The sequence below is a fragment of the Cajanus cajan genome, chromosome 10 (genome assembly GCF_000230855.2).
Source record: "Cajanus cajan strain Asha chromosome 10, NIPB_CcT2T_4, whole genome shotgun sequence".
NCBI classification, from domain to species: domain Eukaryota; kingdom Viridiplantae; phylum Streptophyta; class Magnoliopsida; order Fabales; family Fabaceae; genus Cajanus; species Cajanus cajan.
In genome coordinates this window covers 13,126,786-13,133,324 of record NC_138526.1, presented here as the reverse complement: position 1 = coordinate 13,133,324, position 6,539 = coordinate 13,126,786, and positions in this window count along the sequence as shown.

Here is a 6,539-nt window from a genome sequence, read left to right as displayed (position 1 = left end):
CTTGAAATTGTGCATACCAATATATATGGTTCTTTTGATGTCAATTCTTTAAAAAAAAATTACTTTATTACCTTTATAGATGACTATTCACATTATGGTATGTCTATCTATTGCATTAGAAATCTCAAACAATAGATGCCTTGGAAGTTTACTTGAATGAAGTAGAAAGACAATTAGACAAAAGGGTGAAAGTTATAAGATCTAATAGAGGTGGTGAGTATTATGGAAGATATGATGAAATTGGGCAACACCCAAGTCCATTTGCTAAACTTCTTTAGAAACGTGGCATTTGTGCTTAATATACAATGCCAAGAATACCACAACAAAATGGTGTACTAGAAAATGCGTGACAAAACATTAATGGATATGGTTAGGAGTATGTTAAGAAATTCAACTTTACCGATGCATTTGTTAAACAAGGTTCCTAGTAAGGCAGTTTCAAAGATACCTTTTGATTTTTGGACTAGTAGGACACCTAGTTTAAGGCACCTGTATGTTTTGGGTTGTCAGGTAGAAATAAGGATTTATAATCCACAAGAAAAGAAATTGGATGCAAGAACAATCGGTGGATATTTCATTGGTTATCCAAAAAATTCAAAGGGGTATATGTTTTATTGTCCTAAACAAAGGGATTATTGCTCAAAACATTTATTGAGCATGTTAAAAATATGGGCATTATTGTTACTAATGATTGTTGAGTATTATGTTTATTTTATATTAAGTGATTGACATTTTGAGCTCATTAATATGTTTCTGAGTACCTGTTCTCTATGATTTTATGCTTATTTGTGTTAGAGTAATGTAAATAGGTGCTATCACTAAAAAAAATGTTATTTAGTGGGGTTATTTTACGGGAGTTTTAAAAACCTCCTCAAATTAACATGACTTGCAGCGTTTTTGAGAAACGCTTAAAATTCTGAATATAGTGGCGGTTTCTATATTTTTTTGAGGAGGTTTATGCCCTCCTAAATTCATATACAATTTTTCGCGGAAATTTTTTTACCCTTTTCCCTCTTTTACTTTTCCCTAATTTTTTTCACCCAATCCCTCCTTCAATCACTCTTCCACTCTTCCGCTCACTGAGTTTCACATCCATTAACCATTTCGTGCTTCGACGCTCTCTTCTCTCTCGCCCTCAAAATCCCCTTCCTTCTTCCTCAGGTACCATTTTCTCTTTCTCTTTTCCATTAGGTTTTCTCTTTCTCATCTCGTTTTGAATTCCACCAACTACTCATCTTGCCTCAATCCAAAACCCTCAAGATCTGCGCAAATCATCTTGGTACTACAATATCACTATGCATTGCTTTTCCTCTTCTTTTGGATTCCATGTTATACTCTTGGTGATACTATTAGACTCAATACTCATTATCGTAGCTACTGTTCTCATATTAGTTTCCAAAGTTACGAACTAAAGGGACGACTCATTTCTAGAGTTTTACCGTCGTCGATGATAGAATATTACTTTCTAAAATTAAGATTATGATTTTAAGGAACCATTTTTAATATATATATATATATATATATATATATATATATATATTTTTTAATTTTGAAACAATTGTCGATTAGTATCTTGGAGAACTGTTTTTTTTTATTCAGGTACTAATATATATATATGACGATGCTTTCTAATTTCAGGACTAAAATGTTTACTCATTTGGTTATATTATATGCGAACTGATTATTTTAGAGAAATCGTTGTGATTCTTTTTTCTTTTTTTTGTCGCGAACTACCACTTTAGTTGGGTCCCTTAAATGAAGGGATTGGTTATTTGGTTGTTGTCTTTTAGAGAAATTGTAATTAAATAAGAGTGGTAATAGAGTGGCCAGCAACACTTGCCGTTGATTCTTCTGTGAATATCTAATAAACCACCTCTCAATTATTAGTTAGTTAACTTGATACCTTCGCTCTTAAATAGTTGGATAACTAATCTCTCAAATATTATATTATGTATCTATTAGTTTAACCCCTTAGTTTTGAAAGGTTTGTTTTTAATATTTGAGAGATTATTCAGCATGATTTCAGGTACTTGGAATAAATTTTGTCCGTTAAATTAGTCTCTCATGATTTGGAAACTAATTAGATTTTTAATATTAGTTTGTAATTTTGACTTGATTAAAATTGTTATTATTATTGTTGTTATTTTTCTGATGGATGTAGCGTGAATTTCAGTTCATCGCAGTTTGACAGTATAGGAGCATTCTGGGAATGAGAAATCGTGTGTGTGGCATGCTTCTGATTTTGCAGATGGGGAATTGAAGGATGAGCTGTTTTGCATTAGGTTTCCCTCTGTTTAGAGTGAGTCTCTAGGCTTTGTGCTGCTGGAAATTTCTCTCAGTTCATTTTCTTTAAATGCACATCTTCCATTTTTGGATGATTAATTTGCAAAATTTGATTTGTGATTGGGCTTCTGGTTTTGAAATGGGTTGAATGTTGTTTTATGATCTGTATGATTGCTGTGTGGAGAGTATTCATTGATTAAAAATCTAATTCCATTCATTTTTTGACACTACTATCATGTGTTTGAGTACAGTGCTAGAACATATTGAACAAACTTCATTGTCTAAAATATTTGGCTTCAGAACTAAGATTTATGGTTTTGCAATGGTATATTTTGATCTCTTCGTAAGGTCACTCAAAGTATTGGTGGTGGTGAGGTTTCTCCTTCTTCAACCGGTGACCTTAGAAGGTGGTTGAGATGATTTGTTGCACACTTTAATGAGAACATGATTAGGTCATGGCATTTGAATATTTTGTGTGATGTTAGAGTTAATTTTAGTTTAGCCCTTTCTCACCCCAAAAGAAAGAGTTACCTCGGGTGACCTGAATCTGACGTTAGGAGCAGAGAAACAAGTGGGATCATGTATTCTTCCATTGTTGTGTATTCCATAAACCATAGTATTTATGCTATCCGATTATTATCACTTTCACACTTGATTGTATATTTTTTTTTCCAGATATACAATTTTATACAGGTTAAATGTAATTTAGATTAAAAAAATAAAATATATTGTGAAATAAAAAAAAAACATCATTCAAATTGAGGAGGTAAAAAACCCCCCGCTAAACAAAACGCCGCAGAATGGAAAAGGTAGATTAAAAAAATAAAATATATTGTGAAATAAAAAAAAATCATTCAAATTGAGGAGGTCAAAAACCCCTGCTAAACAAAACGCCGCAGAATGGAAAAGGTGGCGGAGGTTGGTAAAAATCTCCGTATAATGCTAGTGGTGAACGTAACTGCGACGTTTTTATAAAACGCCATTACTTATTTTGAGGGGGGCGAAAACCGCCGCAATATGAAAAAAAACCGCTGCAAAATGACGAATTTCTTGTAGTGTATCTTGAATAAAGATATCATGTTGGACCAATTATGTGCTCCTTATTAATGATCATATTAAGAAGAAGACTTGTTTGTAGTACATGGAAGGGACTATGTCGATTAAACTGATGTACAACTGTCATGACTCAAATTAGTTCATATTTTTAATTATGAAATTATGATGAACCGAATGTATAAAATGATTTAGTCATTTTAATGCTCATTATGTTAATTTAATTAATTTGTCCATTATGAGAAATGTCACATAAGTCAAGTGAGAGAATGTAAGATAACTATGTCTCATGTGAGAAACATGTAATGTATAAAGGGACTAATAAATAAAATTAAATAATTAGGAACTAAATCATAAATGGACTTAATGGAGCAGTTTTGAGAATAATTGTTATTTGATGGGAATAACAATCTTTAGCGGTTATAAATATCCACTACTAGAAAATTGCAAAATAGCGACCAAAATTAGCGACCAAAATTTATCAGTCGCTATTTAGCGACTGATTTAGCGACCGGTTCTGAAAAATCAAAATAGCGACCGATTTAGCGACCGAAATAAGTCGTCGCTAGAAAATCGGTCGCTATTTCAGTCGCTAAATAAAAAATTTAGATTTTTTAGTGACGAAATTAAATTCGATCGCTATTTCGGTCGCTAAATTATAAATTTTGATTCTTTTTAGCGACGAAATTAATTTGGTCTCTATTTTGGTCGCTAAATTATAAATTTTGATTTTTTTTAGCGACAGAATTTAATTCGGTCGCTAAATATTAGTTAAAATTAGCGAGGAATTGAATTCGGTCGCTAAATAGTAGTTCAATTTAGTGACGAAATTGAATTCAGTCGCTATTTCAGTCGCTAAATTATAAATATTGATTTTTTAGCGACAGAATTTAATTCGGTCGCTAAATAGTAGTTAAATTTAGCGACGGAATTTAATTCAGTCGCTAAATAATAGTTCAAATTAGCGACAGAATTGAATTCGGTCACTAAAACAAAATTGAATTCGGTGGCTATTTCGGTCGTTAAATTATAAATTTTGATTTTTTTAGCAACGGAATTTAATTCGGTCGCTGAATAATAGTTAAAATTAGCGACGGAATTGAATTCAGTTGCTAAATAGTAGTTAAATTTAGCGATGGAATTTAATTCGGTCGCTAAATATTAGTTAAAATTCGTGACAAAATTGAATTCGGTCGCTATTTCGGTCGCTAAATTAGAAGTTTTGATTTTTTTAGCGACCAATTGAATTTGGTTGCTAAATATTAGTTAAATTAGCGACAAAATTGAATTCGATTGCTAAATAGTAGTTAAATTTAGCGACGAAATTTAATTCGGTCGCTAAATAAGAAATTTTAATTTTTTTAGCGATAGAATTAAATTTGATCGCTAAATATTAGTTAAAATTAGTGACAGAATTGAATTCGGTTTCTAAATCAGAAATTTTGATTTTTTTAGCGACAAAATTAAATTCGATCGCTAAGTATTAGTTACAATTAGCGATGTAATTCTATTCAGTTGCTAAATATTAGTTAAAATTAGCAACGAAATTCTATTTGGTCACTAAGTAAAACTTAAAAAAAATTTTATAAATTGCTTAAAAATGATGATAATATTTTTGTTGAGTATCAATCCCATTTTCTTTTTTTTGTAAGTGCAAGACATTAAATTTTAAATTAGTATTTTATTAATGGTTGATAATTAGAAAATAAAGCGAGGATAAATACATTTTTTGAATTTTATATCTTAGATTTAAGATGAATAAATATATTAAGTTAATTAATAATTTATTTAAAATGTTAAAATTTGATTTATAAAAATAATATTTTAAAAGAGAAGGGTTATAATAACATCGGTATAACTTTTACTAAGTATTACATCTTTATATTAAATATGAATTTTATAAATTCAACCGTTAGATTGAAAGTTTTTTACTCTTAGATCATATATACAGAATCTTACATGAATTCAAGATAATTTGATACTTCATTCTTGTAAAATAAAATTGAAGTGATATATACATTTCAAATAAAATATGAGCACTTTGATTACTTTTAAGTTGTTATTTAATTTTAACAAAAATTGATATAAATATATAAAGTGATATGAACTTTCAATCTATTGGTTGGATTTACAAAATTCACATTTAATATAAATTTATTGAGTCGTGTAATACTCAGTAAAAGTTATACCAGTATTATTATAACCCTTTTCATTTTAAAATATATAAATTATTACTTAAACTTTTAAATTTATAATAAATAATTTAAATTGTATCATAAAATTAATTATTTTAAATAAAAATAAGTAAATTGCTAATTATAAAAGTAAATATATATATAAATAAAGATTAATTAAATATTAATTATTATTATTAGTAATATAATTATTATATATATTATTATATATTTATAACGGTCTGGATATACCATGATAAGGATCCAAAAATAATATAAGTATGAGATTGTATAGTTGAGGATAACTTAAATGAATTAATTTGTACTACTTATACTAACAACATGCATTTGCTTTTTAGTAGCTTATCTCATAAGAACTTCACAGTTAAGCGTGCTTGACTTAGAGTAATGCTGGGATGGGTGACCTTCTGGGAAGTTTCTAAAAATTGTGTAATTATGAACAAAACAAGCTAAAAACTTAAGTATTGTGAAATAAAATCCTTAAGAGGCCAAATATGAGTGGTTCATAGCGACTAAATTTGTGACGTCTATAAAATTTAATAAAATAAAAAATAAATATTTAGCGACCGATTTATTCGGTCACTAATTTGGTCATCATTTCAACCATTTAGCGACCGAATTAGCGACCAAAATTTTCGGTCGCTAAATAGCTTAGCGACCAGGGTTTTAGCGACTGATTGAATTCAGTCGCTAATGTAAATAGCGACTGATTTTTGCAATTTAGCGACCGATTTTGGTGGTTGCTAAATTGCATTTTTTTTGTAGTGATCTACTAATGTGAAATAAGGTCTACACCCTTGACATAAGGTATTCTCTCAAACCCTAACTATTACAGAAGATATAGAGAATAAAAGGAAAAGTCAAAAGGAATGAAATCTTGGTTCTCTTCTCAAGAATATCAAAGTACTCTAAGAATCAAAGGAGATTTCCATTATGGAGAAAGTTACATACTATTTCTTATTATTATGTGAGTATAATAAATTTCGAAGATCCTTTTTAATTTTCTAT